This window comes from Diuraphis noxia, unplaced genomic scaffold (genome assembly GCF_037042655.1).
Source record: "Diuraphis noxia isolate RWA-SAM2 unplaced genomic scaffold, SU_Dnox_SAM2 contig0001, whole genome shotgun sequence".
In the NCBI taxonomy this organism is placed as follows: domain Eukaryota; kingdom Metazoa; phylum Arthropoda; class Insecta; order Hemiptera; family Aphididae; genus Diuraphis; species Diuraphis noxia.
In genome coordinates this window covers 17,080,959-17,095,904 of record NW_028301711.1, presented here as the reverse complement: position 1 = coordinate 17,095,904, position 14,946 = coordinate 17,080,959, and the positions used below count along the sequence as shown (strand labels likewise).

The 14,946-nt window shown below is 35.3% G+C and overlaps 1 pseudogene across 1 annotated transcript; it reads right to left on the bottom strand.

Moving 5' to 3' along the window:
• Positions 1-12,012: 12,012 nt before the first annotated feature.
• LOC107172069 (uncharacterized) lies at positions 12,013-14,344 on the bottom strand (annotated as a pseudogene). Its single transcript, XR_016189915.1, has 6 exons — positions 14,164-14,344; positions 13,881-14,045; positions 13,236-13,577; positions 12,494-12,729; positions 12,257-12,416; positions 12,013-12,172 (listed from the first exon to the last, which is right to left on the bottom strand). The product of XR_016189915.1 is annotated as an uncharacterized LOC107172069 (transcript).
• Between the last annotated feature and the right edge of the window lie 602 nt (positions 14,345-14,946).

The window sequence follows — 14,946 nt, the reverse complement described above, 5'->3', positions numbered from 1 at the left end:
TAGGCGATTATTAATTATTTTCTCAAGAAGTTTTCATAGCGTGTTTAAAAGGCAAATAGGACGGTAGCTATCAGGTAAAAACTTATTTTTGTCGGGTTTTAAAATGGGAATGACGTGACCATGCCTCCATACGATGGGGAAACAGTTGTTGTTCCAGATTGAGTAATATATTGATAGTAAATGGATCCTTGCGTTCGCTGGGAGGTTTTGTATAAATAGATAGGGGATTCCGTCTGGGCCAGGGCTTTTGCTTTTGCAATTACGGAGAGCTTCGTCCAGTTCTGTAATAAGTAGAGGTGAATTGAGATATATTTGGTCATTACTATGGGGGTTGACTGAGTTTGTTGGGTTGTTGTATAAGTGTTCCTTGGATAAGAATTCCCGATCATAGTTTGAGTTACTTGAATTCTTTTGAAACATCTGCCCCAGGGTGTTAGCTACTTCTTTTGGAGATGAAGTAGTGTGGGAGTCTGTAAGGTAATTGATAGTATTTCTGTTGGTTCCTCTAATGGATTTGATTTTTTTCCATACAATTGAAGACTCAGTTTGATTGTTGATGCTAGATATATATTGTTTCCACGACGAGGATTTGCTGCTCTTAACCAGATATCTGGTAAGGGCTCTGGTCCTTTTTAGATTAATGAAGTCAGCTTGTGATAGGGTAATTTGGAATTTCTTGAGAGCTTTATTTTTGTTTTTTATGGCTTTATTTATCTCGTCATTCCACCATGGGAAACGAGGTCTTGGGGAGCTGCTCTTAGACATGCCTATTGTAATTAAGGCTGTTTCTGTTATCATGTCGGTGAAAGTCTTAACGTCTGCATCTATGTTTTCTGGGGACGAAGTGGGGAGGTTTTCAGATTTTTTTTCTATTAGAGCTGAAAAGAGATTCCAATTAGCTTTCCTGATAGACCAACGGGGAGAATAAACCAAGTGTGTATCGTCGAGTGGGTAGTTAATGGATATTAGTATAGGAATATGATCACTGCTGTTGATAGTATATGGTAAGGTACACCACTCCAGTTTATGCGAAAGAGATGTGTTTGCGATGGATAAGTCAATTGCAGAGGATAGTCCATTAATGGGGTTGATTCTTGTGGGCTGTCCGTTGTTGAGAAGCATCAGATTATCATGAGTAAGTAATTCGTCGATGATTTTCCCTCTGTGATCTGATTTGTAAGATCCCCATGTCTCGCTGTGACTGTTGAAGTCACCAACTAAAATAAATGTGTTGGGTATGTCGCGGTCGTTATCGTAACGACCGCGGCGTCTCCATCGACGTCCGCGAGATCGCGACCGAAAACCGGTCTGGCCGTCGCCGGCGGCTAGCGACGGCGGGGTCGGCAGCTTTCGCGGGACCGTCATCGAACACACACGTAACGATCCGTGATCAACGTAAAGTGTTAAAAATACTGTATAATAAACGAGGCGTTACAATTTCTTTAGTGCATCAGCATCCCCGACCGTCCCTACACCTACATTGGCGCAGTCGGAAAAGGAGTAAGGTAAGTGCTAATTTTAATAAAAATAATTTTACGTAAATTAAATTAAATTAGCACATATCAGGTTAAAAGAACCTACAATAGGTGTCCTGATCATACCGGTTCCTAATATTTTTTTTTTATTCTGATTTTTTATTATAAATAAAATATTAAGGGCTTGTCCAATCTAAGGTGGTAAATTGTAGCAAAATTTGCATAATTTAGCGTAATCCCTACAGTGCTAAACGTGGTTTAGGCTATTTATAGATTTACATATCTCTACCAGCGATAGCCCGTGTTACGTAATTTCGTATCTATCGTAATTTAATTAGATAGATAATAGCAATTAAATTTAATCTCCACAATGGTTGCTAAACGCATTAGTGAGTTAAATATTGTCGATATTAACAGGGAATTATCGAAACGTGGTATTGAGACCGGGGGGTCCAAGGCCGATAAACTCTTAGCATTAGAAGAGTATATTAGGGCTAAGGAAAATATGGATCTAGGATCAGTACGGTTTGGGAAAACTGACGAGACGTCAGCCCAGGTACCGGGAGGGAAAACATCGGTGGCTCAAACTGGGGAGGAGGAGGTCGACTCTGAAAAGAGTTTGATAAACCAGTTCATGGAGCAGATGTTGGATAGGCTGGAGGGGTTGGAAACAACGGTCGACAAGCAGCAACTGACAATCGCTACTCTCAGCGAGAGCGTGGAACGCTTGGAACGGGAGTTAGCCGAAGAAAAGCTCAAGTCAACCGAACGGGTGGAGCAAGCAAGTTGCTCATGCCGTGGAAATACCCAACAACCATCAACCAGCGATATATCCGGAACAAATCAGATTTGCCCGGACGAAAGTCAAAATCTTCCGGTCAAAACTCAAAGTGTGAGTTTTGAGAGCCGATGGGCGAACATACGGAGCAGATAGACCGGGGAAAACCCAAGAAATCGGAGTTGTACCGGAGTTTCCGGTAACCAGTCCGGAGTGTCCGGTGAAATGTCCGGTGTCTTCGGTGATCTGTCCGGAGTGTCCGGCGAAGGGTTCGGTAGAAGTCAAAGGGAGGCGTTACGGAGTAGTTCTTCCGGTGTAAAACGCGTACATTTCCCCGACAGCCTGCTCATTCCACAGAATGAGTTGAATATGGCCCGTGCGTCGATACCAGAGTTTGCCGGTAAGAGGGAGGAAGACCCAGTGCAGTTTTTGCTCCAGGCCGAGGCAATACTCGAAGAAACTGGTATTCACGTGGCTAGATGGGTGACCGTTTTGGCCCCTCAGCTGAAGGCTCAGGCAGGAACATGGTGGGGAACCATGAGAGCGTTGAACTTACCATGGCAAGAGTTCAAATCTGAACTATTGGAAAAGTTCAACGGGGACGAATTACAGTCGAGCCTACAATCGGAACTGTTAAGTACCGCTCAGACCAAGAACGAAACACTGGGGGAGTACGTTCTACACAAGTACCAGTTGTATCGGAGGTTAAACCTTGGGCTGACTGAAGAAGCGGTGGTAATGACAGTGATTGGACTCATGCGTGATGAATTTAGAATTCATGCACGTATTCAGCGACTGAGAGCGTTCAGTGAATTACGAGCGCTTGCCCATGTTCTGGATGGAAGCAAGGCCGTAATACCGGTTAAGGCGGGAGTGAGCACTGGCGGAACACCAAAGTTAAAATGGTGGGATAACCGGAAAACTGAGAGTGCTGAGAAATCCCAAGTGCCAAATCCGAAGCAACGACTTACAACTGGATCAGGATGCAGAGTATGTGGTAGTCATGACCACTGGCAAGCTGCATGTCCAAAAAGAAAGTCGGAGTCGGGAAACGCCAAAACGACCGGCGGGACCGCCGGGTCCCGACCGGCCAGGAAGTAACCGGCGAAAAAACAAAGAGTCGTCCGAAGAGAAGTAAGCAACGAAGTTCTACATCGGCAGTTGGTAACGTTCCGGTACAGGAACCACAAACTACCAAAACTGACCCGGAGAAAAGGAACTTTGGAGTGTTACGGACCGGAGACTCGGGAAAGGGTCCGAAGAAAATGGGCCAGACGAGTTCTGAACCGGCGAATTCCGGTTAGGTTAGGCTAACCACCCGAAGATAACCTCCGGAGTGAGGAGTTGTCCGGTGAAAACCGTCCAACCTCCGAAAAAACATCGGAGAAATCGCCAAAGACATCCGAGAAAATCCATTGAAAGTGACGTTCCGGTGAAGGAACCACAGTTCGTGACAATGGACCGGGTAAATGGTTCTGCGACGGAATGGTGGACCGACCACCTGGACAACAAGGCGGGAAAATCAATCAGGATTGGAAATGTTTCGGACAAATGTGAAGATATCACCGAGGTGAGTTATCCTTCCGATAACAATGTCACAAACAGCGTTTCAAGTGATGCGGAACAAGAAAAGTTAACACAGCAGTTGTTAATTTGTCCGGTCACATCCGAAGATTTTTCCGAGGAGTTCATTCCTTATCCACGGGAAAATTGTAAGAGGAGAGACTCAGATACAGACTCAAAGTTTGAGTTGAGACAACGCTTCTCGGATCTGCGGACCGGAGGGTTAGAGTCTCCAGCAATTGCAACGGTGTCAACGGGGAAAACAAGAGTAACGGATGTTCCGTTACCGGCCATAGAACTAGAGTTTGCACTCGGTGCAGTAGTAGCGCTACTGGACTCCCAAGCGGCGAGGACTTACGTCAAATCGTGGGTGGCAAAGAAGTTTGGCCAGAGTTTTACCGAAGAACCGGAGACTGTCCGGATGGCGGACGGTCGGACCCGAGAAATTACGGAGTTTTCCGAATTTCGGGCCCGAATAGTGGATCTGGAGGTAAGCTTCAGGGCGGCAGTGTTAGACGACCTCATTGGAGATGTCTTCCTGGTCCATGATTTCCTCGTGGAGCAACAAGTCGCATGGGACTACAGTGGTTGCATAATCCATCTGGGGAAAGAAAGACGTGTTTCTGTGAGTTGGATAAATCCAGTAACTCCGGTCACCGTAGGAGTGGACTTAACAACCGCAGGTTTACCCGAAAGAGAGTACGGTATGCGAGTCAAGGAAGTCCTATGCCAATATCCGGAGGTTTTCTCCGGAGAAGTAGGCAGAACTCGGGTCATAGAGCACCAGATCCGTCTCAAGGATCCAAATCCGGTGGCTCTAAACGCTTACGGGTACTCCCGAGAGAAAAACGAGGTGATTGCCGAAATGGTGCGAGACATGGAGGAACAGGGTTTTGTTGAACCTAGCATATCTCCATGGGCTGCACCGGTGGTACTGGTGAAAAAAAAGGATGGTTCACGTAGATTCTGCGTTGACTATCGCCGTCTGAACATGCAGACGGAGTCGGACGCTCACCCGATGCCGGATCTCCATGACATGGTCCGAGGAATGGGTGGAGCGAAGATTTACAGCACCATGGATTTGAAATCAGGATACTGGCAGGTGGGTCTCTCACCAGAGACACGTCCACTCACGGCGTTTAGGACCCAAAGAGGATTATTCCAGTTCAGAGTAATGCCTTTTGGACTAAAAAACGCCCCCGCCACATTCTGTCGCTTGGTAAGCGAAATCTTCCGTGGGTTAGTTGGTAAATTTGTGTTGGTTTATTTGGATGATATTGTGGTATACTCCGAGAGTCCCGATCAACATCTAAACCACTTACAGACGTGGACACAGGAGTACTGGACGGTTAAAAGCAAAGTACAAACAGAACCAAAATACAGACATTCTGACTTCCGAGTGAATACAGAAACACACACATTGATAAAATTATATTGAACAATGAACATTTTCATGGCAACACTTTTGTGTATCAGTTGAACAAATACGATTGTTAAATATCTGGAATATCTGGTAAATCCCAAAAAACAGAAACCCGCGCGACGATAATATAAATAGAACTAACGTAAACAGTGCGTATTAATAAATACTAACTTATAAAATATCGTTCATTTAATAAAGAAATTGTCACATTGAAAAATATTTTATAACAATTATTATTATTATTATTATTATTATTATTTATTAAAGTGGTATTATATGGGTATAATATAAAATGTATAAATATATGAATATGCCTAATGTACCTACACATTTCTTGTTCTTTTGAAAATAATTTGTCATAATGAATATTATTTAAATAATAATATTATCAAGTGAAAAAATATACTTATAAATATGACAAAATAATATTTTTTTAAATAATAATACATTGTTAATTCATTAAAAACTGTTCATGTCCGGTTTGATAAATTATTATTTGTAAGATGAATTGTTTTATCAATACGAACATTTAGGTTTGAATTAATAACTTTTGTGTTACTTGGACAAACAACTCATTGTTAGTAATTAACAACATACATTTTTCATTATGAAGTATACATTTTTTTCAGTGTAAAAGAGTGGTTCATTTTGAATTTTGAATAATAAAACAATAATAATAATTAATAATTACAATAGAATATTACAACAAATAATAATAATTATTCATAATTAATAATATATCTATTTAGATATTACATGATATATTGATACTGTATAAAACTATCACACATAAGTTATATATAGTAATACATTAATGAATTATTTGTAATATTTATACTTGAAATCAAAAGTATGTATCTACATAACAAATCATTGATATAATCAGCACATAAGTTAAAAATTAAAAAAAACAATAAAAACATCATTGTAAAACCAATACATCCTAGCTTCACTCAGAATCTAAAATATAAATAATTAGGTAAAACATTAAATTGCTGATTTCTAAAATGTATCATTTTGGTTAGGAATAATCGTGCGTGTAGTAAAAAAAAAACATAATAAATCATAATAAACAAAATAAAAACATAATAATTATTGATATAATGAGTATAAGGGTTAAAAAATAAAAATATAAATAATTAAGTAAAACATTAAATATTACTGATTTCTAAAATGTATTGTTTTGGTTAGGAATGATCGTATATGCTCCTTAGGTTGACTCTCCGTCATTGTAAAATGGTGGATGCGTATGATAAAAAAACTTTTTAGAATTAAATTTATTAACTGTAATAAATGATTATTAAGTGCATCTTGATCAAAAAAGTGATCAGTTATATTTAAGAAAAATATTTTTATATTAATTTGTGAAGATGATTTTAATACTAGAAAACTTAAAATATTTTTTTCTGATGTTAATTTATTATTATACGCTTTAAAAACTCGATTAGCCACTTTACATAATAAAATAACATCTACAGATGGTTTTGTCAACCCTCCCCTATTTTTAATAGATAATAATGAATTAGGTTCACTATGTGAGCGTGTCAATGCGCCTAAACATACATTGCATAAAATATTTTTTTCTAATTTATGTACAATAAAACCAGCTATATATTCAATTATATCATTGTCTACATTTATTAAATTATCCATACGCATGTAAATAGATGAAGATATTAAGTCTTCTTCATTAACTTCAGCACATAACATATCCAAGTGAAGAGAACCATCATTATTTGATTTCTTCCTATTACTACTGACAGTTAAAATTTTAATGTTATCCATTGGTACACAATTTGCTTCAATAGAAATCGTTATTTCAGCGTGAGTTAATAAGCGTTTGTAAGCACTTTCAAATTGAAGGACAGTAGGATTGTTATTAAATCCTCCTTTTGAACGAATAGCTGAAAAGAACATCTCTAAATGGTCTTGACTAACCTTATAAGTCAATAAAAAATCAAGTTCATTAGCTTCCAACAAATCATCAAAAATGTTATGAATACTTTTTAATGTAATTATTAAGCCTATGAATCCAGTTTTTCGTGTAGATTTTGTGATTGAAATTATAATATCTTCTTCTCCAATTTTTTTTTCACACTGTAAGCTTCTTAAATAAGAGATTGAATCATTTATAAAATTGTGAATTGCAATTTTGTCTTTTTTATATAAAGGTTTTTTATATTGGCCTTTACCTAAAAAGTTTTTTGTATTTAAGAAGTCAAAAAAATTGTCCATATTTTTACAAAATTCAATGGTAGGTTCAGAATATTTAAAAGAATTTAACTTCAGATTTTCATTACAATATTTTAAAGCATCAGCCACACTTGCACTGAATGTTTGAACAGCCAATCTGACTTTCATTTTTTCTTTTGAATAGTTTATATGCCTTGATCTTAATTTATTTGCTAGATGAAGTCCTATTTCGTCTTGTACCGTAACCAAATTTTCAAATAATGACCATTTAATAGGTTGTACATTTTCATTATATAATACTTTCAGATCCCCTAAAGTATTTCTGCATAATTTGATCATATGGCATGCATCCAGCAAAATATGAATTAACTTTCCTGTTTCAGGATGATAAAAAAATGGTTTAAGATTATCTAAAGTTAAATCAGCTCCTAAACATCTAGCTGTTGAAAAAATTGAGGCAGTTCCATCAAACGTTAGAGTTTTAACAATAACACCAGTTTTAGGCACATGCTGAAGACATAAGTTTATCAAATTGCTTTTTTCTGTAGAGGCAATACCATTAATCAAAAAATATCCAACTGCAGGTATTTTCCAATTTGAATTGATGGCAACTAACATAAACACTAATGCTTGAGTAGCTTTAGGAAGTCCATCACAGTTTTCTGTGCCAGTACCATAATTAATGTATCCTATTAACCTATTGCCTTTAAAAGTTACATTTTCTTTAATATGCATCTCGTCCATCAACAATCCGCAAATTAACTTTTTTCCCTTATTGCTCATTTCTTGTACTTTTAATGATATCGCATTTAAAGCTTCTGATGTAAAACCAAGCTTTCCATCAATACATGAATACCAAGTTCGCAAAGTACTTGGATGAGGTAAAAAGTTATTAAATGTTTCACGAACGTAATTATAAGCAGCAGGAGAATAGAAGTTTAATGTCAAAGCAAAAGTACGTAACTCAGAAGAGTAAGTTCCTGATTCGTGATGTAACTGCCTTTTGAGCAAGGAAACTTCTGCATTAGGTAAAAACTCCTAAAAAATAACATTCAAATGCTAGTACTTATATTTAAAATATTAAAATCTAAACCAAAAAACTGTTACCATTTACCACAGACATATTGGTATTGAGACAATATTTTACACTGTAACACAAGGTTAGGTTAAACCAAATTTTAATTCACAACAATACAAAACACAAGTTTAATAATTATTATAATAGTTTTATTTTTATTATATTTTAGTACATAATTGTTTCAAAAATTTGTTAAAATTGTTAATATTACGCCTATGTAATATAAACACTTTAACACAAAATATGTCAAAACTTTTACAAGTACATACTTTTAGCATTGAAAAGCAATTTTGATCAATTTTATTTTCATTTTTGAGATGATCTATTAATTGCTCTAAATTTAAAATTTTCCTTTCTAAATCATAATTTTGTTTTCGTAGTTTTTTTTATTACGGATTGATATCTTTCATTGGACCTTTTAGCTGCAACAAATAATTGACACCTACTATTTGGACTTTCAACATCATCCACACTTTTGAAATCACCAATATAATGCTTTCTTTTCCTATAAATAAAAACTTTGTAGAAAAAAATTTAAATAATTAACTTGAATATTTAACCTTGGTTGGAAGGGAGTAATACATGTAGGATTTAACTCAGTACTCGACTCAACTACAGGTGGTGATGGTATAACATTGTCAATGTTGACTTCTGCTAAAATAAAATTGTTAGATATTACAATTTACATAACCACATAATATTTTATTTATTAGTTACTTGTAACATTTTTATTCAACTGTGATACAGATTCTTGGTGGTTACCTTGCAAAATATTTAATGAAGTTGTACTAGTAGCTATAATAAATTAAAATATTACTTATTTCTCTAAAACATCTTTAAAATTGTAAAATTATAAAATAAAAATGACTAACATGGTATCTTACAAATAATGTAATTTTCATCAACTTCGATTACTTCAATTAAAGATGAATCTAGTAAATAATATGTTGATTGTTATTTAAAAATTAAATTCAGTAATAAGGCAATATAGGTAATAAATAATAATTATTAATCTTATATTTGGAAATAACTTACAATTTACAAAAATGCTGGGTATGGCATTTTTTTTAAAACTTTTTTTTCATTAACAAGGCTTTTTGAGTAATCAGATTCTAAAAAGTGCATGCTACATATTTTAGATGAATCTGTAGGATTGAAATTACTTTCATATTTCCGTATAGCATTTATCCATTTTAGTTTTATTTCAGATGATTTAGGTAAACTGTAAATTAAAATATAGGCACTTATAATTTATACTAGTATGCTAGTACTAGTAATCTTAGGTCCAACAAGTGTCATGCTATGCCACTCTTTTAAATTTGTATTTACCTATGCATCATTAAATTGATTGGATTGTGTTTGTTTTCCCTACTGTTGGGTATACAATCGGTAATTCAAAATTGCGCGGTCGTATGCGATAGGCATATGCCGTTATGTTGTCGCCCTGCTGCGCCGCCACCGAAAAACTGTGCGAGTGAACTTTGTATCTCAGAAGAAGGGGCCGGTACCGTCGCGGTCAGCCGACGGCCGCCAGCACCCGCCGATATACACTTTGTCGTTTCCGAGCCGTTTAGGCAAGTTCTCGTACATGTCGCGATCCGGTGCGCCGCCGCCGTTAAAACGCCATTTTTGTTGTGTGTTCCGTGCCATCAGCCTCGTTGCTCACCCGAGCCTTTTGCCTTTTTTAACTCGTCGCGAACGCCAGTTTTCGCGTTACGAGTGTCGGCCCGTGTGCCGACACCCCGGCTCATTGTTATTGGTCCGTCGTGGGCCGCGTTAGCGCCGCGACCCCGAGCTGTGGTCACCACGTATCCACGTGTTTGTCGTCGGAGCCGTCCGCGCTTTCGACGCTTTCGTGTCGCACCGCCCGTGGTGCACACGAACTTGTGTATGTCGACCTCCCTTGGTCAGTACACTCATTGTACATCGTCGCCCGCTCGTTTTACCTACGCAGTGCGAATTTGCCGTGGTCCCACGTGTTCACGCGCCTCACCGTTTATCCGCCGGTTTCCTCGACTGTGTGCGCCGCATTTACGCCGCGTCGCCACCGAGGTACTGGTGCGAGTCGAACATCGTTATTTGGTCACCCGTCCGACGACGGAGCCTGAGTTACCTGCCATCCTAGGTACTCATTCCGCGTACGCATTGTTCCGGTTTTGACTACCTCCACACCATCGTCGAACATCAGCACCACCTCCGCGGTTTCGTCGACTCGCTCGTCACATTCGACGGAGGTGCAAGTGTCGCACGCCAGATCGACGCCCGCAGCCGTGCCACCGTCGTCGTGGGTCAACAGCAGCATCATCGTCGTGGTATCAGTTCAGCGTTTATATCAGGTCGTACACACGCGTATTCTTTTGTATCATTTTTTTTATTGTCATAGGTCTCCGACGTGCATTGTCACGCTATTATTCTAATTGATTTATTATTCGTCGTCTTCGACGTGCATCTGTATTAATATGTTATTTTTGCCGATCGGCTTGTGATCGCGCACTATTTATTGCCACTAACATTAGTCTGTAAGATTTTCGTATTGCAGAATATCATAATAAATTGGTTGTATATTTTAGACCGCAAACAACGGTCTTATATTTGCTTTACCGCATTAGGTTAGGTACCTCGCATCATCTTCCTGATAGATATAATTCTCTATGCGCAATCAGCTCCGATCTCATATTTAAATACAGTCCACTTTTCTTCTCTCCCATAAGGTTATCGACTAGGGTAGGTAAGTATCGGCACACAGGACGGGTTGCGTGTTCGCCGCCGTCCATGCGCGCACTCACACACACGCACACTCGTAATCGGCTTTGCATGTGCAGCCGTCGTCAGCACACCTACAGAATTTTATAGAACACTTGTAAACCATTTTATTTTAATTATAATACACAAATTTTGAATTTAATTAATTTAAAAAATTACTAACGTATTTTGTGATAGCAGTGATAAAAAATAAATTTTGTTATATATTCCATGAAAATGATTTGTTCTTCTATGACCTACCTAAGTTGTGAGCTATCTCTTTCTAACACTGTTTGCCTCGGACCTCTCTCTCTGCTATCAGTCCTTTCTTTATATGTCTATGCGTGCAACAGCAACAATAATCAAAAACACATGGGCCACCAGCCCACGGAGACACACACACAGAGAACAACACGGCGGTTACGGCGGCGGCCGACGCGTGGTTACCCGAACCAGGGTGACGCGTGCATCAGGCTGACCAACATTGCGAGTGGCTGAGCGTGGCCACCACTTGCCGCCAAGCAGCGATGGATTTGAATGCGCGAAAAGATCGAACAAGATTTGTTATTAATGAAACTTAGCTATAATATGTATTCAAAATAAATACAATCAAATAACAAAATAATACATTTTAATAAAATGTGCCCTACATTAAAATATATATGCGTATCCATAAATAAAATAATAAAGGATATAAAGAAAATACAAAATAATACTAAATACTTTTATATTTACGTTTGGAGATACCTATAGTTATTAATGAAAACTAAGTAAGTTTTATAAATGGCCACTAGTGGAACAAAGATTTTTAGCTGCTTGTTTTTTTAAACGAGACGGAGCTTGTGCTAACCAAAGTTCTATTGGTTTTTTTATTTCTTTTAATGGAGTATCCCGATACTTTTTCATCTTCTTTACGGATTCTGTCAACACAATTACTCAATTACAAAATATCAAAGCTTTGTTTACTAATAAAGTGTAAAAAATGGATTTTAAAAATGACTTACCAAATATTAAGCTTCAACATTGCAGAGTGGAAAACTGATGTTTTCCTTTAAATCCTATGTAAGAGTAATTAGAAAGAAACTTATCAGAAAATAACTTCTGCATAATTTTTCTAATTGTTTCTGATAAGGAATCTCCAACTAGTCGATTTAACGATACAATCTGAAATATTGGTTCAATGCCAGTTATCATAATAAAAATAATATATTTGAATAATTATAATAAATAAATGTACATACAACTTGGTTTTTATAAGTCAGATTTTCTTCCATTAACTCCAGTTGATTATCATTTTCAATGCTGATAATCTCATGGAATACATCTGAATCCCAGATTGATGAGTGATGGGTAGATGGATTAGAACATTTTTCAAAGTATGTTTCTAAAAGCTCACGGAAAGAATCTTGTCTTTTTTGGATGGACTCAATTTCATACTTTATATTGGTTAGGCTTCTTGTTACAAATTTTTTGAATGCTATAAAGTACAATAAACATGTAAGTGATGTATAATATATTTACATAAATGAAACTCACATACTCATATATGCTTATGTATATAAAATATTGGTAAAAAACCAATTGGTTTTTTCTTAATTATTTATTAATAAGTGATCATCAATGGAAGTAAAAATAAAATACTCATATTCCTTTTACTTGAATTTCAATTTATAATTTCTGAATCATTTGTAATTCAAAATTATTGTATAATTTAAAATAAAAAAATTAACCAAACTATTTTAGCATAATGATTTAATATGTATAATAATAATATATATAAAGGGTTAAAAAAAAAGTTGCTTTTATTTTAGAATCTAAAAATGGGTATGAAATTTACTTTTTTTAACTGGTGTTTTTCATATTCTTAAATATTTTATTTATTGTTTATAATTACAAAACACCACATACAATACCTACAATGATTTTTGAAAATGATTTATGTATAATTATATATCACAATGAAACCGTTAAAATTATTTTTACCTTTATCACTTTCAAGTTCGATAGAAGAGGATCATATTGTTTATGTGCTTGTAGATATTTTAGTTGTTGGTATTTCAGGTGTTGATGATTGGTGATTTGAATTGGTAGAAATGTTATGATGAAATACTTTCAATTTTTTATTGGCAGTTCCTGATATTTCAGAAGTTTTCTCAGTGGATGTTTTCTTACGTTGTTTGAATTGCGGAGTTTCAACGTTTAATTTTGATTTTAATGTTGTATCATTGAATAAACTGTTACCTTCATCAGAACTTGGACTGGATTCATTTCTGTATGACTTATCTTTATCAGAATCATCGTTAATATTAAATAAGTCTTCAGATTCTGTAAAATAGGTTATAGGTATGGTTAAGAGAAAGTAATATGAATGTATAGTGTATACTATTATATTGAGTTGAGTACAATATTTTATTTAAACTTTTATGATGTCATGATGATCAAAAAATTTTGAACAAAATTAATGCCTATAATCAGCTATAATTAATATGTTCATAAATCTTGAGCAACTTATTTTAAACTATAATAATATGTATACTGTATTATAATAGCCTATTATCATACATAATACAATTATAATTATATAAATAACAATAATAATAATTAATAAATACAAATGTTTAATATTACCTTCAGAAATATGGCCAGCAGGACTTGGAATATTAACAGGTTCATTTTTTTTATTAATTGATTTAGATTTTCGAATCCTTTTTAAGTTTGTGTTTACATCGACATTTTCATTGGATGATATCCCAGAATTATCTTGAGCTACTTATCGAGCTTCTAAAAGATTAGCTATAAAATTTGAAGGTTTGTTAATAGTTATATAAATACTATATCTAGCATATAATATTATATATAATAACTTAATTTTACAAAACAATAATTACACAATGAAAATATAAATCATTACCTATATCTGTGTGTGGAACCTTGGATTTAAAATGTGTAAACTCCAATTCATTTGGATTTACACGGCACTCAATATATTTCTGGAAAGACTTATTTGGCCACGCAAAATAACCATCACGATACCAAAACTTAGGCACAGCTGCTACTGTGTTGTCTCCAGTAAAACATACTACACTCCACATATTTCTAAGATAAAAGTAAAATACAATTTTTTTTACCAACTTAAACATAAATACCTATTACACAAATATAAAAATATATTAACAAAGATATTTTTTACAATGCTTTTTTATCATTAAAACATTACTCGTACCATACACAACTTTAAATTACTGAAATTATTATACACACATATTAAAACCTTAAAAAGAGATGAGATACATAATTTTACCTAGATAACTAATTTTAAATCATAAACACAAATATATATAAATAATTAAGAAAAAAAAACATTATAATTAGGTAGGTACCTAAAAGACAGTTTTAAAATTTAAATAATTATAAATACATTTAACACTCATACACACATAAAAAAATAAATACTTATTTCAATATTGGCAGAGCCAACAATTTACCATCCATATTAAAAATCATAATTTTTTTTTAAATATCTGATACACGCCACTGCATAGAGTTTTCAGATAAATTATTAACAACATATATATCTAGCTTTGATGATTTTATTGGTTTTTCAAACATATCACTTTTACTATTAAATTATTTTCCAACAATAACTGATGAACTCGATAATATTTCAATAATTTGTACTATTTCACCTGCACTT